The 14,789-nt window shown below is 45.3% G+C and overlaps 1 pseudogene; it reads right to left on the bottom strand.

Annotated features, from left to right (window-relative positions):
* The window catches only part of LOC142586235 (thromboxane-A synthase-like), a 41,952-nt pseudogene extending 27,933 nt beyond the window's left edge, over positions 1–14,019 (bottom strand).
* Between the last annotated feature and the right edge of the window lie 770 nt (positions 14,020–14,789).

Genomic DNA, 14,789 nt, shown 5'->3' with positions numbered 1-14,789 from the left:
GTCACGCTCTTGTTGCTCTCGCTCTTTCTGTTCTTTACGTTCACGCTCTTCTTTTTCTTTCTGTTCTTTACGTTCACGCTCTTCTTTTTCTTTCTGTTCTTTAAGTTCGCGCTCTTCTTTTTCTTTTTGCTCTTTAAGTTCGCGCTCCTGTCTTTTTGCAGTCTCTCTCTCTTCAATGGTCTCAAGGCATTCCGACAGCTCGTCATCCTCAGCCTCTAACTCAAGAATAGCCTTTATCAGTTCCGGTTTTCTTAGTTTGTCTGAGACATCCAGACCCAACTCTCTTGCAAGCTCCAACAATTTCGGTTTGCGCAACGACTTCAAATCCATGGCTGCTCTGAATGCTGCTTTCTCTACTGCTTACTATTGTCTTGCCGCAACTAACCCGGCAGCAACGACAACCACAATTACCAGCTCTGTTTCTAACACTAACAAAAGCCTGGCAAAGCTCAGAAGAAGAAAGTCCCGCACTCACCAAACCTCGCAGGCAGGAATTCCGCGCAGTCGTTCCGCTGCAGGCAACCAGTCGTCACACAGGGCTCGTTGCACTGCTCCCGGATCGTCGTTGAGCTGCTCAGCATACAGTCAACTGCATCTCTTCGCTGCTGGCCTCCGTTGTCGCGATCTCACCGCTGGCAGACAGTTGTTTGAAGTCGGAGGCGATCTCACCGCTGGCAACCAGATGTTTGGATCCGACTGCTGGTACGATCTGTTGGGAACTCGGCGCTGACGCCCGTGGTTGTACCTGGGTCGCAAGCCCCAAGGGTAGCGTTGGCCTGGCGGCCTGGGGTACAACTGGAAGCATCCGAAGGTCCCGGCAAAGCATGAGTCGACTGGTAACAACGAAACAACTTGTTTATTTTAACATCGCAAAGCGTTGGCGGTCAGGTTGACCGAAGTAGAGAGACGGGAGAGCACTTCACTCAACAGAAGAAATCGGAGCCCTCCTTTTGGCGTCCGGGGGCAGCTGTTTTTATACTCTCGCAGTTGAGGGCAAGAAGGAACCCCTCAAAAGACGAGCACGTGAATGTACAATGGGCTAATGGTGACGCACACTGTCGTAGCGATGCCGTAGCACCATGTCGAGCACGATCTCGTAGCACCCTGTCGTGGCGCTGCCGGTCGGACACAATGACTGTAATGAGAGGATGGTCCCTGCTTTGGCATCGCCTGTTTCGGGCACAATGACTGGAACGAGATCCCTGCTTTGGCATCGCCTGTTTCGGGCACAATGACTGGAATGAGATCCCTGCTTTGGCATCGCCTGTTTCGGGCACAATGACTGGAATGCGAGGATGATCCCTAGGCGGTCGCATCGCCGCAGTCGCGCCTGGAAACACCTGGCGATGAGTGTTGCGGCGACGACGATCGGGCCAAAATGTCTGCCGCCCCGCCGCAGTCGCGCCGGCAAAACCACGTGTCGCAGGCGAAACGCAACAGGGCCCTTCGCGCTCTTCTGTGCTCGCTTTGGGTTGTTTTGTACGCCCAGCGGTCATAGGACCGGCTATAGTTCCCAACAGAATTTTTACTTCCCTCTGGCTCCAACACTTCATACCGAGGAGTCCTTTTGTCGCTGCGTGACGATGCGCTTGCACTTCTCTTGCACGTCGATGAAAGGGTGGACACCGCCGTTCTGGTATCGGAGCCAATGAGAATTGATGAACCTGAGAGGCGATTCCCAGGCTGGAAAGGCATCTGAAATCAATAAAAAAAGAAAGTGGGGGTGAGACAATGCACGTGAATAACCAGCGCTAGGATGGGCTATAAGAATGAGAACAGATGGATTTCACGGCGAGTTTTACTACGCTATCGGTGCCGCAAAGGATGCCGCTTGTGGTAGTTCTTGGCTTACTGAGAAGCAGCAATGTTATGAAGGACTGTTTTTAATGCGAAGAACTTATAGGCTAGCTGCCAGATATTCTTTCTTGTCATCCAGACTCCGGGTAGGCTTATTCGAACACTCCGCGCCTTAAGAACTCCACGTCTTGAGAAATGGTTGGTCAATTCGTAAATTTCAATGTGTGCCTCTAAGTAAGCAGTTAGAAGAATATTGCATAAAATTAGTAATTGACGTGTTCTTTGATGAATTTCAATATGTGCCCTCAAGTAATAATTTAAAGGGGTATTGGATAAAATTGCCTAATTATGCTAATAAGTTAATTACGTAGTTCAATTATTTTAGCAAGTAGTATCCAACTCTTCGAGCAATTCAGCTCGAAGGCTATAGAATTGTAGCATCGGCCACAGGCGATTTTTAAAAATTCCTCCTTGAATAAATTAAAGCATCGGGTATGAGTGGAACGGCAGCAGTTCTCCAGAGGAGATACATGATCTCCGCTAGGACCCAGTTAACCTGCGACTGAGACTAGTTTCGAAGGCCAAGTAACGTCTAGTCGACTTTAGCGGAAAGAGTTCAACGTCCAGCGGACGCGCTTCGCGCCGAACTCACTAAGAATGACGGCGATGAAGGAGAAGGCGCAGCCGAACAGCATTCGGCAGAACAGCAGAAAGCCGTGACGCGGGTGATCCTGCAGGTTGTAATCGATGCCCAAAGCGCTCTTGCAGATCACGTCCAGGGCCAGGGCAGCGTACATCTCGCCCGCTTCGAACTCCTCTCCCGTCTCTGCTTTTTGGCCGATCTTGCAGACCAGCTTCTCCACGGCGGAAATGACGCCCGGAGACATCTGCAACGCCGAACGGTAAAGGAGGGGCATCGTCAAAGGCAGCCGGTATTTTTCGCAATAACTGACCAGACAGTGAAGAGACGAAATGCAGTGAGGTCAGCTAGATGCACTTCCGGTTTTTTACCCTTTACGGGCGGATAGGATATAAAAGGCTAATAATGGTGAAATGATGAATGAGGGAGCACTATAGTTGCGCGCGCATGTGAGCATGCGCGGCAAGTCCAAAAGCGGTCACGTAGACCTGTCGATTTGTGGTACTGCAGCAATGTTCTCGTTTCTATCTGTGTCAGCTACGCTTACGGCCATGATCCAACGATTCTCGTTTCCGAAAAGTGTCTTGAGTTCAGAGGGTTCATTGGCGACCAGCAATAATGTCGCACCGAGTGCAAAGGCACCAAAGGTGTAAAGCATGGTTTCTTGGCTTCCACAAGGGCGCAGCTGAATAACATCAACACCCATGCCATTCTCAATACGTAGTATGGCTATACTGCACAAATAATTTACTTCGCCTTCATTAGCTTATCACTGGCTGAATCCGTCTTCAGTGTACTGGACGTTGTTCCACCTTCTGACTTCTACAGTATCTAACCGAGATGCATAAATGCATCACGGTGAGGCTCGATGCCTCGTTGCAAGTACTAAACGTCTTTATCGCATAGGTGCAAGTCTGTGGGTCGCCTTGTACCCTTTCTTATTTTTTTTCTGCGAGGCGGGCATTCCGAAGTCAGCTTCCGTACCAACATGCGAGAAAGCGAGTTTTTCGGGGCAATTAAATTCAATGTCCGAGTTTATTCTACTGACGTCAATGAAATCTGTCCCCTGCACTCTAATAATTTACCCAAAATCACGCAAGTGGGTGGGTCTCTGCCGCTGGCGCACGCACCATTTTGAGCTTGCTTGTCGTGAATGAAGGGGTGAGCACGCTGCGCACTTCCTTCCAGCGAGTTGAGGTGAGCTGCAGGAGGCCTTTGTTCTGAGGGCTGGGAGGCCTCTTGGCCTGGAACAGGAGCTGAGACAGAGAAATGAGCGGCTCGCAAGGAAAACATCGCGCAAGTGAGAATGTTACGGCTGTGCTAACATACAGCGTTTCACTTGTGAAAGATAATCAGCCTACATGAGGGGGGGGGGGGGGGCAGGCTACCTTGATTGGAACAGCTAGGAAAGCCAACCACAATATCAAAGCCAAGCTAAAGGGAGCGCGTGTATTGAACTGCTAGCAACCTTGAGGTCGAATGTTGAAGTCGAATGTCGAATAGCCGCACGTATCTTGCAAACTGTTTCTTTTTACAGCGCAAGCTGTATATGACTACCCTTCCATAGTTTTTTCGGCGTCCGGCAACAGAACTGGACTGAGCGATTTCTAACAAACCCATACGGGTGTAGTGCGGTGGCGCAGATGTCAAAATGCGGAGCAGATTAGAACGCTCGCCGTGAACAATAGCGTGACGTCAAGGTTACCGCAGTATACAAGCAGGAGAGGTATCGGCGATAAAAACACCTGCGTCATCAATGGGGCGGACACGTATAGTTCGCACACCCGAAGAACAACACGCGTACGAGGAGCGCCGGAGGGAACAGCAACGAGAATATAAGTGGCGCCGGCGCGAAACGACCACCGACGAGGAACGTTCCCGCGATGCTGAACGAAAACGACAATCGCGAGCACGGGCAACCATTCTGCTCTGTGAAGATGGAAGGGCAGCGAAAGCATTTTGCTTCTCGTTTGAGAGCTTTGACTGTCGCCAGCTTTCGCTGCCAGGTTGGTTTCTACTGTCGCATTTTTGAATATTTCAATTGGCAACGCGGACTACAATAATGGGGAATGTTAAAATGCGCATCAAAATTTCTGGCGACCACCAAATAAACTCTGCCTCAATTGGAAAGAAAAAACAATAATGGTAGTAACTATTAGTTAGTTACTATTACTATTGTGTGCAATGATCCCCACTACTGCCGTTTGAAAGCCTATATGGCACAGGTACAAAGGGTTAGTAACTTTCGGGATGACCTGAGGGTCATCACGAAAGCGTCGGTTTGACATCATTACGGCAGCTCATGGATTTTGTCTGTTTTCTTGCCAACATGGACTAATAGGTCGTCTACGGTCTGATAGAGTAAGGCGCTGGTGTGATGACGAAACCACGTTCGTAGCCTATCGGCGAGGCAAGTTGTGTCCCAGGTATGAGGCATTGCGCATTTGCCTCTCACCAGGTGACCAAATTAACGCGAACGTATTTTACTGGGTAAATGTCACTGATTATGCGTTGATCTTTCAAAAAATCAATGTAACCTCACTTAACTGCGTAGCGGAAACTAAGTATACGCCACAATTCAAGGAACATCTATGATGTACATCAATGTCACAGAAAAAAATGGCTCTGTTCTTGCGCTCCTCTTCAGCAATGCTGGCTCCCCCAAACTTGCATGACTGCGAAGGGGAAAGCAGGCGAGTGCCAAAATTGGCTGAACGTCTTTGATGAGAAATTCGGTCACTGCATAGGTTCCACTTCTCTTCAACCAACCTAGCTCATTTCAATTATCATAACTGGGCTTGCGAAACTAGGCATGTGCAACGCTTCAATGAACTTCCGTGACGAGAATTGGGTTCACTGAACATGGGCCACGAGGTATGTGCACCTCTTTAATAAACCTTGTTGACACCAACTTGTATCGCTAGGTATGAGCCACATTTCAATGTAGTGCAATTGGAAGGAAATCAGTCGAGCAGTCTATTACAGAAAAAAGAAAGGCGTTCAGAAAACCTTCGATATATCGCCATTCCGTCCGCCCTCACGGCTATGCAAGATCATTGATAGTCGCATTCGCTATAGGCTGTGGAAAAAAAAACACCTTCTGTTTTTTTTTTTTTTGTAACTAAACGTCGAGAAAAGAAATTTGTTGGAAAAAATTGGTGAGAGTAACGATAATTTTATAGCCAATAGTCGTTTTACGTCCCACGGACGCCGTAGTGGAGGTCTACGGAGAATTTTGCCCAACTGGGGATCTTTAACGTGCGCTACGATGCACACGGGCGTCTTCGCAGTTTGCCTCCATTCAAACTGCAATCTCCGGAGCCGGGGATTAGCCCGCAATTTCGAGCCGAGTATACTAGCGCCTTAGGTACTCGGCTACCCCGAAGGGTGATAGAGCAAGGTTATACAGGCATATGAATGTGATGAGTCCAGGTATGTACGCAACGATTCCCTAATACTGCCGGTTGAAAGCGTATGTGGCCCAGGTTTAAAGGGTTAGTAACTAAATACCTGAGGGTCATCACAAAGCGACGGTTTGACATCATTAGGGCAGCTCATGGATTTTGTCTGTTTTCTTGCCAACATGGGCTCGTAGGTTGTCTACGGTCTTATAGTAAGGGGCTGGTGTGATGACGAAACCACGAGGCTATCGGCGGGACAAGTTCTGTACCAGGTATGTGGCATTGCGTGTGGGCCTCTCATAAGTTTACCAATTTAACGCGAACGTGTTTTACTGGGTATATGTCACTGATTATATGTCGATCTTTCACGAAATGAATGTAACCTCACTTCTTTGACTGTGTAGCTGCAACTAGGATTGTGCCACAATTTAATGAACGTCTATGATGCGAGTCAACGTCACTGAAACCCCCTGCGTCTTCTCCGGACCGAATAAAGTTCTTTCACTCACTCACTGACTGAAAAAGTGCCATGTTCTATTACTATTAGTGACAAACATATATAGTTAAATGCTTTGTCGCATTGATGCGGCCAACGGATAAGGCAAACCACCAAGTCCGTCTAAATAGAGAAAGCGTGATTGAGAGCAGTGCTGGAGCCGTCGCGAACCCGCGTGCGTTAGTATAACTTCTCGCTCTTCATTCTTTCATTTCAAAGCAGAAAGAGAGCCTACGCAATAAGCTTAATTAGGTGTCTTCGATTATGGTTTAATTGTCAACTTTTCATATACACATGGTTTGAAAACATTATTATTGGAAAGGTTCGCTAGTTAGTGTTATGTGAGGTATAAATAGATTCATAAAATAATTTCCAGAGTTGCACCAAGTGTCTGTTAACAACTTGTCATCATCTTTATTCCTTTAGATTGCAGCGGCAATTCATAAGATCCTTTATGACGTTAGCTAATACGCACTGCATATAAGTACCTAGAATGAAAGCAGAAATTACCAATATACCGCACCGCACGTATATATTCTTTCTTTCTTTAATGTTATATAGCCCTGATTTATTGACTGTTTGAGATAGGTGGATTTATCTCAGCAGTTGTGCCGCTTGTGTCCGTTTAATAAACAACAAAAAAGCAAGCAGCACGTGTCACCAGAATTTGTCATTCAAGCACGGTAAAATTTCCGCGGAGCTAATTACTCACAGCTCGGTCCGTGAAATCTTGGAAATCCTTAACCTGAATGCTCCTCAGCAAATCCAGGTCTGCTACAAGCACCACGGGTCTGTAGCCGTTGAAGTACCTGAAACCGGCGACACGAGGACAGTTTTGTACGGCTCCACCCATCAAGGACGAAGATAGAGCACGCGTAGAGCACTTGAACGTGTAGAACTTCGGGGCGCTGCGTAGAAGAGTAGCTTATTTTGCACCCCGGAAGGACAGAACAAAGCGGTGAACCAAATGCTACTCGTCAGGAAGCTCGGCAATGCTGTCAACCCCCGATAACAAAAGCAGCAGTGGAATCAGCACGTAGAATACCACAAGAAAAGCATACAAATAATTTTCTAAACGCATTCATGACGCACAAATTGATGCAACATGTGCTGCAATACTGGAATACTGGACGGTGGTCACTCCCCGTGCTAACTACTTTATGGGTACACTATCGTATATTTTGCATAAACTTCTTAATAATCTGAATAAATGGGGAATTGATTTAGGTCGTACTACAGTTCGCGAACTGCGCCACGTGATATATTATGTCTTTGAACAATTTTAACATCGATTTCCTTGTAATGCATTAAATCGAATCAATTTTGCCTTTGCCTTTTGTTAGATTCCTGTTTGTTTCATGTGTGCTCCTGTACTGCGTTGTAGAGGGGACCGTGGGCTCTAGTCAAGCTGTTCAGCAGCTTTTAGCGACGGCCCCTCCATCGTTTTGATGGAAATAAAGCTTATTATTATTATTATTATTATTATTATTATTATTATTATTATTATTTATCAGTATTATTTATTTATTATGCATTTCCCTTATCAAGCAAGCTGCAAGTACATTTCTTTTATCTGCGTTTTGAGTCATTTAGTGACTCCGACATTTAGCAATGTTGGAATCGTGTTCAGCATTTTTTTTTTCTCCGTGTACAGTTCCTCTGCGCGTTTCTATTATTTTAGATGTTGTGTGTAAATTCTCGCTGTCGAGTTGTAGCTGGCGAGGACGCTGTGTTTGTGGAAATAGTAGTAGTATTACTACTTGCTGCTGGGCTGGTTGGTTGATACATTCATGGGAGTGCAGAAAGCCGTGACACTAAATCAAGAGAGGAATTGTCAGGACACGAATGATCGGCACTCGCAACTAATGGCGTATATGAGTATTCAAGGAGCCATTTCTGAGCGGCCTGGCAGGGCTATAAGAGTTATTAAAAACAGCGTTAAAGCTTTATTACGAATATAGGCCGGTGTAATAGGGATCATGTTGCTTCACTATCCCAACTGGAACCCGCTTGTGCTCACGGAAAAGCTTGGTTGCGGCCTTACCCGACCTTTGTTTATATATAGTTCTTAGCATCATTGTTTATTTTTGGCAGGTCTAAAATTTACAAACGCACAGAAAAAATGATTGCATACGCATGCATACATAATACAGTCAGACGTATGTATACCCCTTTACATCTCTGCCGAGGTATACGCGAGTGAAAAGGCTTCACTGGAGCACTGTGAACTCGGATCCTGCGCATCGCATTGCAATATTAGTTCAATAGCGGTAAAAGCATCATGTTTCTAGCATGGATATAGTTTTCTAAAATGGTTTACAGCATTGTAATAAAACGCACTCCGGATACATATGAGGTTACGTAAAAAAGATAATTGTAGAATATACGCGCAGAAGTAATTCATAGCAAAAGGCAATGAGAACAATGTACGTAGGAGACGATAAAACTAGTATCAAGCATTAGGCTGAGCCAAAATTTGCTGGAATGCTCTAAAACGACAGGTTGAATATTCTGCAAGTTTATCCCGGGCGAAACATTTGCTTTTTAAGTATGAAGTCAGGGTGCATAAACCACAATGCGATCCAAGATCAGACCGGATAAAACGGGAAGTGAAGTCGTGTTAATGCGCTGCTTATGCTAGAAGCGATTCCAATAATTTGTGTTCACCGCGGCACAGGGCCACCGACGCATCACTGATGCAAATGTCCCGTTTCCTTTTTTATGTAGTAGGACTCTACTAAGCCGCATGACAAGAGATCTCCGCATTATCCGCAGTTCATACGCTAGACAAACTTTGCTCAGAACTTGAAGCGCATCAGAAAATGTGCAGCAATTATTTTTGGAAGAAGTGCTCGCCTTCGTGCCCTCTCTGTCATGACCGCAACGGCCGCTCAGGCCAATAAGAACACTACCTCGAGTTAACGTTAACTTCATGCTTCAAGCCCACCAAGGTGGCAACCTACGGCCTAGGGGTACAAATAGCACTAATTTCTTATCTCCCTCAATGAAATCTACCATTATCGAAGATATAAATGAATGAGAGCGATGGCAGTTGCAACGGCCTAACCACAAATTGATGGCTGTGGCTACGTGGCTAAGGCTTTCCGTGGCTGGGTTTTACCCCGATGGTTTCTATTCCGCAGGCATGCAGGTGTGTTCAGATGGGAAACTAGTGCAAAAGTGGTCATAAACTAGAAAGATTCAGGCATGCAGTTAAGAAGCCGGATTGGCGATAGAAGGGCTAAGGTATACGGCTAGGTAATTGTACATGCTGAAGGAAAACGCTGCGGTGATTTGGAACTTCGGTGCTTGCTTTTTTTTTATACTGTTGTTCATTTTGTGCTTTCCCACGTGCCTAGTTTCGACGTGCTGTTCTCAAAAAATTCATAGACTTACAGGCTGAGTACGACAGACAATTGTCAGTTCGCGCTTGTCTAGGTGCCACGTGCGTCTTTTCCGTTATTTGTTCATGTGGCTCAGTAGCGCGTTTCAAATAAAACAAGGAGGCAATAATTAGTCCTGAATATTATTATTAGTAGTCGTTGTAATCGTAGTAGTAGTCAGGGCTAGGCAAATATATTTTGCACTTGTATCATGATACGATACAATTAAGAGGGTAAGCTGGGCGAGTTGGTGATTGAACATGTTCCTATGGGTGGGCAGCGCAACCCGGACGAAGGACGAGAGGAAGTACTGCGCTCGTGTTGTGTACTTCCTCTCGTCCTTCGTCCGAGTTGCGCTGCCCACCCATAGGAACATATACGATACAAGACACTCCGGCAACAAGTACTTGAGATACACATACAAGATACTTCCGCAATTACTCCAGCCGATACGATAATTTCTATTTGTGTCTTAAGATATTTCGATACCTTCGCGAATTTCTTACTGTACATCAGTATAATGTAGCTACGAACGCGTACGCGCAAATATTTTTGCTTGGAAATTTCTAAACTCCAACCAACCTTCCTTAAAATGAATGAAATATCCGTTAGTACCTCAAAACCTGTGTCTTTCTTGCTCAAAGTATAATATTCTCATTCCGAAACAATATGTGACAGCCACTAACTAGACGCAAAGCAACCTCATTTTTGCATTCTTCAGACTACGTAACAAAGCACCACGCAAAATAAGCTTCCATAACGACGCTATAGCGGCATCAGAATTTGTGCGAAAGACGCCCCACGCATTGGCGTACGCAACACAGTACGGTGGCTACGAGCACGTGTCATCACACCGACGCAACTAAAGGTCGGCTACGCGCATACGTTCACGCGCTTGTTTTCGTCGAGACGGTGCGATCGCCACCACGTGACTCTGCTCCACCAATAAGGACGCGCAGATCTCATTTAATGCCCTCACTGGAGGGCTCTGGCGGAAAGATAAAAGAATGTCGCTGCCTTTAGTTAGCTTTATTAAGGTGGCTTAGTGGCAGCAGTATAAGCGGGAGAAGCGGAGTTCAGCCAACGTTTATAATTTCGCACGGTGATAATGCGATAGGTTCATCTTGTACCTTAAAGTACACGATACATTCTTTGATGTATAGGAAATACAGATACAGATACACGCCGCATCATGATACAAATACCAGGTACCCAAAGAGTATCTATGATAATATATAAAATGCATGTATCTTCGATACTGCCCAGCAGTGGTAGTAGTAGTAGCAGTGTTGACAACCTCTTTCATCGATGTACATTGGTATCGATATGTTGATATAAATACTACCGTTTAGTATTCCATCTACCTCTACATTATTTTACAAAGTTGTGACGACTGTTCTTCCCTGCCTTTTTTTTCACCATCACTCCCTAACGACTATTGCTGATTTCAACCATTGACTGCAGTGGTTCCCATGACTCCCGTAAACACTATCATCGCATGTAGAAGTCAGCAAGCTTGAAAGGCGGGCTCTCCCTTATGTTCTGGCTGGATAGCTATACATCTTTGCATTCGAGTACACCGCGTTCCGGATTTTTCTGGGTTCGATACTGCAGCGTCTTCGTAACTGCAGTATTTATTTGGGGCATTAAACCCCATGAATGAGTCAATTTTTCTGTCAATCAATCAAATCGCCTGTTCGCAGGCGCCATAAATATGGTTTCTCTTGCAAATACGTTTTTCTATCCTCCTTTCTACGCCAGTTCTCAGGCAAAGCCAGCTATATCAGAAAAGAAATTACGGACTCTTACTACCAAAATGTCCCGGTGTTACTTTTGCCCCTTTCATGATTTCCTGTTCTGTCTGGTTATCCTGGGTTTCATTTAAATTACTGACAGCATCCGTTGCAAAAGTGGGGCTTTGAATATAATTCTTTTTCTTATTTTTTTACAGCAAACCGTTTCACCATTTACATGACCAAAATTGCAAAGAGAAAAAATCCACCAGAGTAGAAATACACACCCGACAACGTCGCCGTATTTGTCGATCCATTCGCGATAAGCCTTGGTCGGCGACTGCATGAAGAAATAGCCAGAGATAAGGAGCGGGAACCAAAGGAGTTAACGCCAACACAATTTTTGAAAGAGTTAGTTGTGGGAAGCGATGAATATCAAGTTCGCACTTCGATGTTTCTGCTTTACACACCCGTATATATATATATATATATATATATATATATATATATATATATATATATATATATATATATATATATATATATATATAAATATATATATATATATATATATATATATATATATATATATATATATACATATATATATATAACCATAACTATATATAACTTGCCTGCTGCTTTTCTGCCACGCTTGTCTGATGACGGCGGGTTCGCACAATGAGCCAAGTAATGCTCTCGCATTATTAAAATACAAGAACACGTTGGAAGCATGCAAATATAAGACCTACGGCGATTGGTGGCCAGAAAAACCGAACACCGTAGATGTGAAGATCGTACCTCGCACCGTGTTCCTTTAATATCTTTTTATATGTGTTTCTCCCGTTGAGCAGCTCTGCTAGCGTAAGCTGGGACATCCTATATATATATATAGCGAAGTGCGTACAGCTGAAGCGAAGCCAGTACTGCTGCAGCGAAGCCAGTAGTGCTGCAGTGAAGCCAGTATCTGCTGCAGCGAAGTGAGTACAGGTGCAGCGAAACGACGTTCTCCTCCCCCGAGGTCCCGACAACGCGAAATTTGGCAGAGTGAGCGGCGTGCGGAGCGCGCACAAGGCGAAGTGCAGCTGCTGCCGCGAGGCAACGCGAAAAAAAGTGTGCCATCGAGAAAGCACACTCCACGCAATGTTCGTTGAAGCACTATAACGATAACTCCACAAATATAGCTCAGCTGAGAGATCGCAGTATATGGCCAGTTTGTCGCCTTGCGTTGTTGCGACCTCGCAAGCAGCAACGTTACTACTCGGAAACATCATGCAGTGGCACCAAACTCGGCGACGTTTCGCCGCAACGCTCAACTAAGCGACAAGTAATGCTCTCGCATTTACGCGCGGTAAGAATTGCTGAGGTGCCCCCATAGTTTTTTTTTTTTTTTTTGGTTCTGCTACCCAAAACTTCAACATTGTAATAAGAGTGCTGTGTGTTCGGCTCACACCGGCGGCAAGTACCTTTTCGTCCAATTTAACTTATCATTTTTGCACTTCAATCAAAGGCTACAAATAATTTACTCCTTATGCTTTCCTTCGCTTCATCATCAGTAGCCTTCGCAAAGTTGCGACCAACGAAAATCAGGCACATCGTTTCCCTTCTCTTCCTTCATAAAATATTACGAGCATATTGAATTATCACATTCTTTGATTTTACCACATTATGCCTTATAAACAACTGCATCGGGTACCGTCAGTGCTTTTAGTAAAGCTGAAGCTTTACGTTCATCGCACTTAAGTATATATTCTTTTATTTTCATTTCAAGAAAAAAAACAGGGAAGCAGGTGGTCAAGTTTTGTGGCGAAGCCATATTCTGGCAAATAACGAACATTCTCGAATGTCAAACCGTACAGTAGCCAAATAAAACAAATATTATTGGCGTTACTCCTATTCATTCTCTTCTTCTTATATGCCGAGTGTGTTTGCACGTTTCAGATGGACTAAAGCAGATGCTTTCTGGTGTAACAACAAATAAACCCGTTTCTCATGTCCTGAAAATTTTACTTTTTCTTCAAAGTAAAAAAAGTAACATTAAAGTACTGCCACATATGTTCTTGTTACGTTTTTCCGATATCATTTTGCGTCGCTTTAGATTAAGCCATGTACAATCCCTTCATCGGCGGTGACGACTTACAGCATACTAACTCTAAGGCACCCTTTAAAAAAAGATCGCAGTACCGCCCGAAACCCGGAACATGTATTGCGATAACGAATTAGTAGAAAGCTATACGAAGTAAGGATAGCAGTTTTATTGGCCGCATAAGCTCCTAAACAATCGCTTACTGACTGAATTAACGAGCATGGCTGGCGTTACCCGAGCACACGCAGACAGAAACACATCCTACTCGATGAGTGAGGACACTCGCTGTCAGAACGCCCGTGCGAGGAAGCGAGGCACCATCCCCGCACAAATTGACCTTCGTGCTGCTTCTCGCTTCAACGGTAACTAAGCGGCGAGAACACAGCGCACACGAAGCCGCGGATCCTCGGCGCGTCTAGACTCGGTACTCACCGCAGATCGCTGTCGAGATAGGGCCCGCGCGGCCACACTCAGCCGCGTCATACTCAGACGCCGGAGTCGAACGCACCCCGGTGCCTTGCGCGCGATGGAAAACAGCGTGCTTCGTCCCCGCCTTCCTCCCTTGCGCGCGCGAGATCAAGCCACCATCCTCGGCTCACCCACGCACGCTATCACTCGCACCTACAGTGTAAGGCGCGCGCCCACGGTGTTATCGCTCTTGGACTTTATAGGGATTTTCACGGCGACGCCGTCGGCGGAAATGCGTCTGTAGTGTTCATACAATTGCTATCGCAATATAATGTGGTTTTTAAACAACATCAGTGTAATGAGTTGACTCTACTTCGAAGGCATATTGTCTAGTGATAATTTTCACAAAAGTGCAGTCCTTACCTTTTTATACATCTCCAAAATGTTGCCGAAAAGAATGTTTGGCGGAGGACCAGGGATGCCGCATTTCTTGAAAAAATTGAAGTGATCTCTCCTTTTCCTGTCAACGTTAAAGTGAAATTAATACCGAGAACACCATATTAGTAATTTAGGGGTGTGCGAATATTTGAAATTTTTAATACGAATGTAATGGCCCTCGCTGTTGGATTCGTACTCGATTCGATAATTCGCTATTCGAAACTGTCGAATGTTGCTTTCTGTTCGGATGGCAAAAATAACGCCACTTATTCAAGTCTCTAGGAAGGAAGGTTGATGCGATTAAGGACTGTTCCGAATGAGTATGCTGCACGAAAGGCGACAACAGAAAGGAGGCAAAAAGCAATCGTTTCTCGCTTATAACCTCCTTAGTTCACCTAACAGCTTGT

This window comes from Dermacentor variabilis, chromosome 6, assembly GCF_050947875.1.
Source record: "Dermacentor variabilis isolate Ectoservices chromosome 6, ASM5094787v1, whole genome shotgun sequence".
NCBI lineage: Eukaryota > Metazoa > Arthropoda > Arachnida > Ixodida > Ixodidae > Dermacentor > Dermacentor variabilis.
Note: the sequence above shows the minus strand (reverse complement) of the source record. Positions and strands in the feature narration are given on the sequence as shown.